Below are 13,833 nucleotides of genomic sequence, written 5' to 3'. Positions count from 1 at the left end.
ACATATCAGACTTTCAATAATTAAAATGTGTAGTATGTGTAATATGCATGGATGCATATGTAACTTTCCCCATAATTGACTAGGACAATAAGAATAACAGCAGAATGAGTTAATACATCATGACATCGTATATATCACTTCCATCATTAAGAGTATGTTTTGAACTTCAGTTTTTGTTGTGCAGTTATTTTCTATTAGGTACAGAAAAAGCCTTGATTAAAGAATATAATCTACTTTTAAGTTTTGTGGTAAATGAACTGAGATACATTTTATATACAAAGTAAAGCATATTTTTTCTTGTATGGTGTACAATGTTTTGAAATATTAAAGTTTTTCCCCATGGTTTTTTTTGTTTGTTGGTTTAATATTACAGACCTTTACCCAATCCTAACAGGTAAGGAATTCTGCTTTCTCTACTTTGGAAAGGAAAAACACAAAGTAAAAAAACTCAAAGACTCAAACACTTGTCTGAAATTCAGCCTCTTGATAAAATCGGCATACATAAAAAAACATGTTATTAATGAGAGCCAGCATTTCCCTTGCCTGGAGACTAGAAAAATTTTCTTATATTGAGTGGCATGATAGAGCTTAAATGCTGGTGGATCACTATGAAGTAGTCCTGTGCCCTATTCACCTCAACCCTGAACTGAGATCTGAGATTGGGCTGGACAAAGGCAGACGAGAGAGTCCTTATTTCTGGGTGCAGTGCAAGGAGCTCACAAAATCTCATAATGCTCATTATCTGGAAGTCAGGGGGTACAGTATATAGTTGAAATAGTTGCCTAGTGGTTTAACGGGAGTGCTTAGGTAGGCCATTTGTGTTTCCAGAGTAGTGAAGAAACTTGCAAAGGGCAGGAATGCACTGAGAGAAAGGAAGCAGATCCTGAAGAAGCTCTGTGAGCTTGATGTGGAAGAGAGCTGCAGAGATGCTTGCATGTTGATGACTGAGGACTAGGCAGGAGTGTCTCATGGGATGCTATTGTGCATTTTTTATGACATTCAAGGATCACATACACCTTTTCACTAGCCTTCCTATGTTGCCATGCTCATGCTACCAAAAGGCGCTGAATGTGGATGTAACAGAGAGAGAGTGGGGAGACCTCAAGTTATTTAAAAGCACTGTTGCTCACACATGGTGGAGTGGGGGTCCAAAATATAACTTAAAACTAGTCATATAGAAGCAATGCTGTATTGCTGATCCATTTCAATTTTGAACTGATATTAGTAGTGGTTGTGGGTATAAAAAATCTTGTTTCTTATAATAGAATATCTACAATAGGTATCATGGAGAAGGAGATGGCAACCCTTTTCAGTATTCTTGCCTGGAAAATCCCATAGACAGAGGGGCCTGGCGAGCTACAGTCCATGGGGTTACAGAGAGTCAGACAAGACTGAACAACTAACAAAACAGGTATCAGTCAGTTGTTCAATCACTCAGTCATGTCCGACTCTTTGTGACCCCACGGACTGCTGCCGCATGCTAGGCCTCCCTGTCCATCACCAACTCCTGTAGTTTACTCAAACTCATGTCCATTGAATCAGTGATGCCATCCAACCATCTCATCCTCTGTTGTCCCCTTCTCCTCCTGCCTTCAATCTTTCCCAACATCAGAGTCTCTTCAAATGAGTCGGTTCTTCATATTAGGTGGCCAAAGTATTGAAGTTTCAGCTTCAACATCAGTCCTTCCAATGAATATTCAGGACTGATTTCCTTTAGGATGGACTGGTTGGATCTCCTTGCAATCCAAGGGACTCTCAAGAATCTTCTCCAACACCTCAATTCAAAAGCATCAATTCCCCACTGCAATGTTGTGAAGTAATTAGCCTCCAACTAATAAAAATAATTGAAAAAAAAAGCATCAATTCTTTCCTTTCTTTCCAAGGAGCAAGCATCTTTTATTTTCAAGGCTGCCATCACTGTCTGCAGTGATTTTTGAGTCCAAGAAAATAAAATGTGTCACTGTTTCCGCTTTTCCCCCATCTATTTCCATGAAATGATGGGCCTGTATACCATGGTCTTAGTTTTTTGAATGTTCAGTTTTAAGCCAGATTTTCAGTCTTCCTTTTCACCCTCATCAAGAGGCTCTTTACTTCCTCTTCACTTTCTACCATAAAAGTGGTATCATGTGCATACCTGAGGTTGTTGATATTTCTCTGGCAATTTTGATCCAGCTTGTGATTCATCAAGCCTGGCATTTCACATGATTTGTTCTGCATAGAATTTAAAAAGTGGGGTGACAATATACATCCTTGTTGTACTCCTTTGCCAGTTTTGAACCAGTCCATTGTCCCATATCTGGTTCAAACTGTTGCTTCTTGACTCACATACAGGTTTCTCAGGAGCAGGAGTGTGGTCTGGTATTCCCATATTTTTAAGAATTTTCCAGTTTGTTGTGATCCACACAGTCAAAGGCTTAAGTGTAGTCAATGAAGCAGAAGTAGATGCTTTTCTGGAATTCTCTTATTTTCTCTATGATCCCATGAATGTTGTCAATTTGATCTCTGGTTCCTCTGCCTTTTCTAAATTCAACTTGTGCATCTGAAAGTTCTCAGTTTGTGTACTGCTGAAGCCTAGCTTGAAGAATTTTGAGCATTACTTTGCTAGCATGTGAAATGAGTGCAATTGTATGATGATTTGAACATTCTTTGGCATTGCCCTTCTTTGGGATTAGAATGAAAGCTGACCTTTTCCAGTTCTGTGGCCACTGCTGAGTTTCCCATATTAGCTGACATATTGAATACAGCACTTTAACAGTATCATCTTCTAGGATTTAAAATAGCTCAGCTGGAATTCCATCACCTTCATTATCTTTGTTCATAGTAATGCTGCCTAAAACCCACTTGACTTCACACTCCAGAATGTCTGACTCTAGGTGAGTGACCACACCATCGTGGTTATCTGGGTCATTAAGATCTTTCTTGAATAGTTCTTCTTTGTATTCTTGCCTTTTCTTCTTAAATCTCTTCTGCTTCTATTAGGTCCTTACTGTTTCTGTCCTTTATTGTCCCTATCCTTGCATGACATGTTCCATTGGTATCTCCAGTCTTCTCGAAGAGGTCTCTAGTCTTTCCCATTCTGTTTCTTTGCATTGTTCACTTAAGAAGACTTTCTTCTCTCTCTTTGGCTATTCTCTGGAACTCTGCATCAGTGTATATCTTTCCCTTTCTCCCTTGCCTTTTGCTTCTGTTCTTTTCTCAGCTATTTGTAAATCCTCCTCACACAACCACTTTGCCTTCTTGCATATCTTTTACTTTGGGATGGTTTCAGTTACTGCCTCCTGTAGAGTATTACAAACCTCCGTCCACAGTTCTTCAGGCACTAAGTTTACCAGATCTAATCCCTTGAATCTACTTGTCATCTCCACTGTATAATCATAAGGGATTTGATTTATGTCATACCTGAATGGCCTAGCATAAATGTCTATAAAAGCTAGCATATTCACTGTTGTTAGTGTTGAAAAAACAGTTTGTCACTTCAACTTTTCAACCCATTGACCAATCATGCTGGTTCCAATTAGCTTCATCAAGCATCAAAGTGAAAGTGTGAAAGCATTAGTCACTCAGTTGTGTCTGACTCTTTGCGACCCCATGGACGTAGCTCACCAGCATCATCTGTTGTGGAATTTTCCAGGTAAGAATACTTGAGTGGGTAGCCATTCCCTTCTCCAGGGATCTTCCCAACCCAGGGATTGAACCCAGGTCTCCTGCATTGCAGGCCGATTCTTTACCATTTGAGCCACCAGGTAGGCCCGCTGTATTAAAGACTAAAAGGTGAACATTGTGATGTGTGGAGGTTAATGATAGGGCAAAGCAATTTTACAAGTATATTTGTGGTTTTCTGAGATAGATCATCTAAAATTTAACTTCACTTTTTTAATTGCTATTTTATTTCAGTTTCCCTGTAACATAAATTTAAAATTCTTGCAAATAAGTACTTCATGTACAATTATAAACATGACAGGTGTACCTGTAATTTATACGAAACAAGTATGATAAGAAGTCAGAAGATAAAATTAAAAACAAACACTTACAAGCATTTTCCTAAAGTAATAAATTATTAGTCTTCTTATACTTGAAGCAACTATTAAAAAGTACATGTCAATTTAAAATATAATTTCTCAAAATAAAAAATTTTAATATCTTTGTTAAAATATAATTTATTGAATAGAAGTATGTATCAGGTATACTGCTAAGCATAGAATAAATAAGATACTTTCTGTGGTCAAGGAGCAATAATTTAGGGTATAAGTAGCTGAAGAATGAGGAAGAGTTTATGAAATGAAGAGCATTCCAGGTAATAGGCATGGTATGTGCAAAGGCCTGGAGAAATAAAAAATGTTGTAATTTTTGGAAACTGTAAGTAAATAGTTGAGGAGAGCAACCATGTCTGGTTGATCACCGCTGTATCCTTAGCACATAATACTGTGGCTCTTCAATAAATATTTTCTGAACTGATTAATTGATAAATACAGTAGTAGATAAAGTTAAAAACCTCTTATGAATAACTTTGTAATCCATTTCATTTTATAGTCCAGCATTCACTGAGATATATTTCATAGGACACTAATGGTAATGGAAAATTATGAGATATGGTGGTTAAAGAAAAAAAACTAAGGAACACTAATTGTACAGATTCAAGACAGTTTTCTTTACTGAAATATTTCACAGTTTCTAGTATGCTAATGTTAATTGTGATCATTAGGAGAGATTTTAATTAAACTGTTTCCCAAGTTTTTCTACCTGAGACCCTCCTACTCACTCACACAAACCTTGTCCATAGGAATATACTTGATACTGTGTGCCTTGGGGAGGTCTCCTCTACTTTCTACTGAGATTCACTCAAGAGTTTTCAGTAGGGAAGTACTATGTGGTCATAGTTTTTTAGAAACCCCTTTGATGTGAAGGAAGTAGAATGAAGAGAATTTGGTAACTAAGTTGATGTGGTCATACTATAGAAATTTCCTAGTTTCTTTCTTGGTGACTAAGATGCAGGTGCCAATAAAAAAGAATATGGATTATATTAACAGAGTCTAGGAGTTTTAGAGGGACATGTAACACAGTCAGGTTTAGGCTACTGTATTTAAAGTTCAAGTGGACAGCCAGGATTATACAGTTTATAGTTAGATTTATTTATTTATATCTCAGAAGGGACTAGAGATCATAGTGAAAGCTCTGGAAATTGAGTTTATAGAGTTGCTCAGAATGGATTTCCTTTCCCCTCCATAGCCATTTAGATATTTAAAGTCTGCCATCATGGCACCTCTAACCCTTTCTTCTCCTAAGCCCAGTTGCCTCTTCACAATCTTTGCATGAAATAATGTGGGGACCATTTTACTCATGTAGTTCTTTCCTCTCAATGCACTGTAAATCATGAATGATTCACTTAGGAAACAGGGCCTTACTGAACCTTATACTTCTAAAATGTCACATAGTATTATATTGTTGACTGTGTTTTTCTGCAGCTCCATAATTTCCTCCTTCAAACTGGCTCTACACCATTTACTGCTTCCTCCTACTCAACCCTTAGGCAGCTATGCTCCTTGAATTATAACCCCTCTCCAGATCCTCACATGAGATCTCTCCAGTGTCTACCTCTGGAATCCTTGTTTATCTTAAGTGTTGAGCCTTCCTGTTGTAATTACTTCTTGTTCTCTGTCTGTTCTCACGCACTCAAGTTTCAGACTTGTTCCTTGTTTCTAAGCAGTCTCACTCGAGACGTTGATTTGGAGTTACATTATGCTGGGTCTGCAGCAAATATCCCATTTCATGTGCCCCTAATTCTTATTTATCTATTTATTATTTTTGGCTGGGTGTCAGTTTAATTGAAAGCTGGAGCCATGACTTATTTTTTGTATTCCCAGTGTTTATCACAGTGCCTGACACTGATGATATTTAGTAAGTGAATGGATGGATGGGTGCGTGGTTGAAAAAGAGCAGTTATACTTTTGACCATATTTTAACATAATATTTATGCTTCTACATAAAATTTTGCTTGAGAAAACAGTTCTGGCACTAAAACTACTGGAAAACTAGAGTTCAACTAGGGAATGCCCTGATTAACTGGTTTAATTTTCTTTCCTATGACTATGGAAAGAGAGATAATTTCAGGAGTATTTAGGCTTTTTATACTTTTTTTTTTTAATCTACTGTAGGAAACACTGGAGATAGAATTTTCAATTTAATTTTTATATTACTCTCTAAGTTCCATTTTACTATTCTCATTTTACAGATGAGAAAACGGAAGTTTAGAGAGCTTATGTGATTGAAAAGCTGATGAGATGTGAGGGTGGGATTCAACCCTAGGCTTTTTTTACTCTGATTCAATTTTTCTTTTCTTATGATCAAGAGCATGTTCTAAGTATCTTTGGTGAGTACCATGAAACATGGAGTTATTTCCTTTTATTTTTATGTTTTCATAACTTGAAAAGTAGAAAATGAAAAGCTAAAATATCTGAGAATTTGCTTTGCAGGTACAGTGATTATTTCTTAGTAATTGGGTGCTCTAATTATTTTCCTGGAGAAGAAGTTTTAAGACCAAGCATGTTTTTGGTGTCATTGTTATGCTAAGAAGGTACAGTGCTAGAGTGACTTAGAGACAGTTATCTGTTTATTGTTGTCATTTTGTAATCTAGAGAAAAGACAGTGCTGACACTAAAAGTTGCTTTTTGTTGAAATACTTCAGTTTGGGGATAGGGAAAATAAAGAGTTGTTGATTGATCAGTTCAGTTCAGTTGCTCAGTCAAGTCCGACTCTTTGCGACCCCATGGACTGCAGCATGCCATGCTTCCCTGTCCATCACCATCTCCTGAAGCTTGCTCAAAGTCATGTCCATCAGTTAGTGATGCCATCCAGCCATCTTGTCCTCTGTAGTCCCCTTCTCCTCCTGCCTTCAATCTTTCCCAGCATCAGGGTCTTTTCTAATGAGTCAGTTCTTCGCATCAGGTGGCCAAAGTATTGGAGCTTTAGTTTCCGCATCAGTCCTTCCAATGAGTATTCAGGGTTGATTTCCCTTAAGATTGGCTGGTTTGATCTCCTTGCTGTCCAAGGGACTGTCTGCAGCACCAAGGAATCTGCAGCACCACAGTTTGAAGGCATTGATTCTTTGGCACTCTGCCTTCTTTACAGTCCTGCTCACAACCATACCTGACCACTGGGAAGATCGTAGCCTTGACTATATAGACTTTTAGACAGAGAAACGTCTCTGCTTTTCAGCACACTGTCTAGGTTTGTCATAGCTTTCCTGCCAGGAAAGGAAGGGTTACCACTCTCCAATTCTTCAACAGACTTAAAATAAAAGTCTACCATGTATTATCTATTACCTAGTGGGTACTCTGTTAGACTTCAATTTGTTCTCCTAGAACCTTAGGAGAGAAGTTTGCATTTTATTGGAGAGATGACAGAAGCTCAGAGAAATTTAAGTAACTTACCCAAGATTCCCCATTAGAAGCTGAGACTTGAATAAGATGTTACTGAATATATCCATTTGACCTCCATTCTATACTGTTTCTTGAGCATTAATCATGTTTTGAACATGGAGATTTACCTCTTCAAAATTATCTTCTTCAGGCATGCTAATGACTGCATTATGGACAAAAATAACTTTTTCTTTAGAGAAGAGCATAAAGCACATTTCTTTGAATTAACTGTTTAAACTTTCTACCTTGTTACTTTAGGGTCTCTATGCAATATTTTTAACTATTATATGTTGGGATTTAAGTAAGGTAGTTTTGTTTGTATGTGCAAAGCAAAGATGGCGAAGGAAGTTCCTCTTGATTTCTCAGTGGGTCTTGCTGAAAAGTACTTCATAACTGGGGAAGTTATTTCTCCTAAAATGTTCCTTGGTAAACTTCCTGAAGGGCTCCTTTTTCTTGGTGATGTGTTCACTTTGACCACTTCCTTTTTGGATTTCTATTATATTTTTCTTCTGTGATTCCCATGTGGCATCACCTACTGTTTTAAATCTCTTGGCCCTTTAAAAATGAAGTAGATTAAAATAGAGATAAAGGGATGATTTAAGAAAGAGATGGTATGGGTGAAAAGAAGAGTGCCTCTCTTGTCTTTCTATGTTCATAGGGGAATATAATATAATGAAGCTGGTCTCATCTCTCAGAATTATGACTATCATTTGCACAGTTGATCAAATGGGATTAGGATATGTATCAGTAACTGAATTTTGGGAGGCAAGTTCATTTGGGGATTTTAAGACTTAAAATAGTTTCTGGTGGGTGATATCCTACATGGAGAGAAAAATATTCCTAATTTGGGAGATGATCTTGATTAGGTCCTCTAATTAATGGGATGTGACATTGATTTGTTTAGTCATTAAGTCGTGTCTGAGTCTTTTGCAATCTCATGGACTGTAGCCCACCAACCAGGCTCCTCTGTTCATAGGATTTTCCAGGCAGGAATACTGGAGTGGGTTGCCATTACCTTCTCCAGGGGATCTTCCCCACCCAGGGATCGAACCCAGGTCTTCTGCACTGCAGGCAGATTCTTTACCACTGAGCCAGGAGATAGGAAAAGGAATTGTTCTCTGGGGCTCATTCAGGAGACATATGCAAAAGATCACCTGGGGAATCAGAATCCACTTGGGGCAACCTGGCTTTGAAAGGTATTAGGCATCATTTTTCCATTTTCCTATTCAGGGAAAATCTGTTCAAAGAGCTTCAGAGAGCATTGGCTAGAGGCTGGGTGTCTAACACTGTGGGAGGGATCTTGGTGAGTGTTTCAGTTCAGTTCATTTCAGTTGCTCAGTTGTGTCCAACTCTTTGCGACCCCATGAATCGCAGCATGCCAGGCCTCCCTGTCCATCACCAACTCTCAGAGTTTACCGAAACTCATGTCCATTGAGTCGGTGATGCCATCCACCCATCTCATCCTCTGTCGTCCTCTTCTCCTCCTGCCCCCAATCCCTCCCAGCATCAGGGGAAGTGGGAATGTACTGCTTTAGAGCCTGGTTAGGTTCACTCCTGGTATGGATTGGAATTGCCAACTGCTGGTTCATGAGATAGCTTCAGTTCTATTTGGTTCTCTTTATCTGTTTGCACATATGTCTGTCCATCTATCATCTTCCATTTATCAACCATCCATCTATGCCTAATATATATATTTAGAAGAAACAAGAAATAGAGAAATATACAGGTTGATATATCAAAGATATATTCCTGTGGGCTGAGTGGAGAAAAGAAAAAATAGTAAATTTATTACAAACCCAAAGATGAAGCAGGAAATTTTGAGAAGAATTTCACCCAGGACATTTTGGGTCTCAGCACTGTTTGCTTCCAGGCAGAGGGAAAGCATAATCAGCTGATAAAAGGTTCAGCATTTGGTATGAGACTTAAAGCTACTGCTTAAGCTTTGGAGGGAAAATATCAGAAACCCAGAGTGGAAGTGTTTTAGCTTAAATAAGTTTTAAATTTTGCAGTAAAAAAGGAACCGTGAGAGGATTAAAAAAGGAAGGAAGACACTCAATTCAACAAATAATGCGAATTCTTATATCTGTTTCTTATTTTATTTGCTTCTTTTTTGGGAACTGTCTCAATATCAGGCCATAAAATTCTGGTTGGCTGTAATTGCAGGGGCCTTTCTGTCTCTGAGATGAGACCAAAGGTGAGAAAGGGATTTGAAGGTGATTGGAGAGGGTCTAGGCTGGTCAATAAATAGTCTTCTTCTCCCATGATTGTTCTGTGCTTGTGTATATGCCTCAGACAAGGGCAATTGGTATCCTAGCGTTACTGAAAAAAAAGTTCCTTTGCTTCTAAAATCGCAGGTGCTAAGAGGAACGTTTGTTGACATATGGAGAGACTGTGCCTGAGCATCGGCAAATACAGGAGAAAGATGAGCTGAAAAGTGAAAGAGAAAGAGAGAGAGAGAGAAAGGAAGGAAGAGTAAAGAGAGAAGCAACATGAATTGAAAACTCCTAAACCCAGCTATGCCTGAAGTTAGCATCCCTGGGGCTTCCCAATTGCATAGATTGTTTTACTTATGAGAGTTTGAGTTCAATTTTTGTTACCTGAAAAAATAAAAAAGCTCAGAGAAAATGCAGAAGCAAATTAAGAAACAGATTGAAACTTTTAAAGTCCAGCTGAGCATGCATGAAAGGAATGGGGTGAGCATAGAGGAATTGTTTCTAGCAGCAGAAAGAGGAGTGGCAGAAAAGTATGTGCATGCTACTGTTTAAAGTACATAGCCCTGAGTAATTTTACAGTAGAGAAAAGGGTTTGGGAGGATAGCGTGTAATTGAGTACACATCAGTTTTAGCTGAGCCCATGAATGTACTAGGTCTTCCCTGGTAGCTCAGCTGGTAAAGAATCTGTCTGCAATGCAGGAGACCCTGGTTTGATTCCTGGTTTGGGAAGTTCCCACGGAGAAGGGGTAGGCTACCCACTCCAGTATTCTTGAGCTTCCCTGGTAGCTCAGACAGCTTAGAATCCACCTGCAATGCGGAAGACCTGGGTTGGATCCCTGAGTTGGGAAGATCCCCTGGAGGAAGAGGTGGAAACCCACTCCAGTATTTTTGCCTGGAGTATCCCCATGGAAAGAGGAGCCTGGCGGGCTGCTTTCATGGCGTCACAAAGAGCTGGACACGACTGAGCCACTAAGCGCACACATGAATGTACTGGCTGCGTGACTGTAGCGATTACAATTGAAATGTCTTTTGAGGACAGCCTACATCCAGAACAAATACAGGTGCAAATGGGGAACATGTGCTGGCCTCAAAAGTTACAGACTGACAGAATTCTAGAAGATGTGGTAGAAGCAACAGCTGTACTGGCAAAAAAAGGCTAGATGAGCCTAGAAGACCCTGGGATTGAATACAAAGTAAAACAAAGTTAAAAGTCGGAGACTGGAGGGTAGAGATGGTACAAAGCCACAGATTTTTTATTTTGGAGGCTTTCTTGTGATAAATATAGATTTCTATCCTCACAGGAAAGAATAGCATCTCTGTCCCTGCAAATAGATCACGCTGAATTTAGTAATGATGGAGAAATATCAATAACCTCAGATATGCAGACGACACTACCCTTATGGCAGAAAGTGATGGAACTAAAAAGCCTCGTGATGAAAGTGAAGGAGGAGAGTGAAAAAGTTGGCTTAAAGCTCAACATTCAGAAAATTAAGATCTTGGCATCTGGTCCCATCACTTCCTGGGAAATAGATGGGGAAACAGTGGAAACAGTGTCAGACTTTATTTTGGGGGGCTCCAAAATCACTGCAGATAGTGATTGCAACCATGAAATTAAAAGATGCTTACTCCTTGGAAGGAAAGTTATAACCAAGCTAGATAGCATATTAAAAAGCAGAGACATTACTTTGCCAACAAAGGTCCATCTAGTCAAGGCTATGGTTTTTCCAGTAGTCATGTATGGATGTGAAAGTTGGATGGTGAAGAAAGCTGAGCGCCAAAGAATTGATGCTTTTGAACTGTGGTGTTGGAGAAGACTCTTGAGAGTCCCTTGGACTGCAAGGAGATCCAGCCAGCCCATCCTAAAGGAGATGTTCATTGGGTGTTCATTGGAAGGACTGATGTTGAAGCTGAAACTCCAATACTTTGGCCACCTCATGCGAAAAGTTGACTCATTGGAAAACACCCTGATGCTGGGAGGGATTGGGGGCAGGAGGAGAAGGGGGCGACAGAGGATGAGATGGCTGGATGGCATCACCGACTCGATGGGCATGGATCTGGGTAGACTCTGGGAGTTAGTGATGGACAGGGAGGCCTGGCGTGCTGTGATTCATGGGGTCACAAAGAGTTGGACATGACTGAGCGACTGAACTGAACTGATTATGAACCAAAAAGATATGGAAATGGGGCTCCAGAGGAGTTGGATATAGGGAAAGTATCCTTAAAGGAAGAACAGGTTTTCAGGAAAGATCGTAAGGCCAGAGAACCCATCATTTTGATTTTCTTTTATTAGAGATTAAGGATTTTCTAGATAACATTCTTGAAAAATAGAGTCAATCAATATATAGGGCAGTGGGACAATGGTTTTAAATTTTATTTTTTTAAGCAGCAGAACACTTTTAAAGAAAAGCCTTAGGCAAAATTATGATGCATAAACCCATGAAATATTGAGTAGTTCAATCAGGGAGTGGGGACTTGGGCATCTGCCTGCTCAGTGTTCACTCTGTGGCCCTTGTTGAGAACACTGGGCCCAATACACACAGTATGAAAATCAGTGGTCTTTCAGAAAGGAATTTTTTCTTAGTCCAGTTATGTAGGGTAGGAAAGTGCTCATTGACTTAGGCTTTCAATAAATACCATATATTTTCTAGGTCTGCATGATTTATATTTCTAGGACCTATCTCTTTGCATGATCTGTATTTTCTAAAACCCGGCCAAAGTGGCTGAAATCAGCAGGTATATGCCTGTGTATTTGGAGACTGAGATCCTGTCACCTCTTTTCTATTTCTGTTGATGTCTATAGCTAAGAAGGAAGTGCTTTGTAAAGCAGTAAAGACCTAGAAACTATATGGTACTTATTGAAAGCAAGGGTGATGGCCTTAAATCAATGAGTATTTTCCACCCTAGATAACTGGACTAAACAAAGAATTCCACCCTCTACATACACATAGTCCAGATTTCTATTCATCTTCCAAGTTTCATTGTGAGTAGTATCTCTTCCAGGAAGCCTCCCATGTGTTTTTCTGGTCCTCTTTTCCCTAGACTGGTAGCATTTTTCACACTGTACTGCAGTTGTTTGTTTCCTGTCATTAAATTGTGAACTCTATGAGGGAAAGAATTGAAATTTTTATCTCTATACTTTTACTTAACACAGAATGCATTCAGTTGTAGATATTGTAAATAAATTTTATATTTTATAAAATTACAAAAATATTTTTCATAAATGAATAACTATCATTGGAAAAAGAGGTGAAGTAGGTGGAGGAGGGGGCAGAGACATTTTATAATTCATTAAGTACTGAGAACATGCACCTAATTTGATATTAACCCAGAGTCTTAAGGAGATTGGATTATCTCTTCCTCTAGACCAGAATTAGGACCAACTGAGATCATGACACCTATGCATAGACACAACGGTCTCAAGATGGGAATTCCCACTTAGACATTTAGGTTTGAAATGATTGTTAAAACTGTTCTGGCATCTATGTCTTGTCAATTTACAGATGATATTTGTATATTTACTTTTTAAAGTTTCTGATACTTAAAAGTTGTCTTTTTCTGTTTGCTTCTTTCTTGGTCCTGATTGTTCTATTATACTGTGAATTCCCCTAGGACAGAAGTTGTCAGTTTTCCTTAATGTGCCTCCCCTCAGTGTCCAATCCAGGGTAGGAGGGTTTACTGATTGATTGACACAGTAGGGTTCCCCAAAACCATATTTGTAAAAGTAAAGTACATGAGATAGTAGGAGCAAGCATCTTAGTATTTAGATATTTAAGACTTGTATTTATATAAAGACTGTCAAGTATGTGTATGTATACAAACACACAGATAATCACCATTACGCCACCATCACTGGTGCTGCACCTGTGCTTATATGTCTAATCAGTATATCTGCTACATCTGAGAGTAAAATTAATCACACAACTTCATAACCAAGGTATGCTGAAAATAATGAAGCATTTTGCAGTTAAAAGTAGTGCTAACTACCATGATAGCATAGTGTCAATCTGTGAAAAATAATGCCTAAATAACGTCAATGGTGAAGTTGCTTTCCTAGCTTTGATGAACTTAGGCTGTAGCTAGTTGAGAATAGAAAAAATTCTATGCAACAGTGAAGATGGATACAGAACTGATATGAAATTTAGTGAAGTCAAGTTACCAACGTGAGTCTCACTCACATCTTTAGATTCTTTCGCCCAGAAACCATG

At 38.7% G+C, this 13,833-nt stretch overlaps 1 long non-coding RNA gene across 1 annotated transcript in view; it reads left to right on the top strand.

Annotated features, from left to right (window-relative positions):
• The window catches only part of LOC133041207 (uncharacterized), a 268,871-nt gene that overhangs the window by 63,859 nt on the left and 191,179 nt on the right, over positions 1-13,833 (top strand). The gene's annotated exons all lie outside the window — the stretch shown is intronic.

This window comes from Dama dama, chromosome 20 (assembly GCF_033118175.1).
Source record: "Dama dama isolate Ldn47 chromosome 20, ASM3311817v1, whole genome shotgun sequence".
NCBI lineage: Eukaryota > Metazoa > Chordata > Mammalia > Artiodactyla > Cervidae > Dama > Dama dama.
The sequence above is the reverse complement of the archived record's forward strand: the minus strand, read 5'-3'. Positions and strand labels throughout refer to the sequence as shown.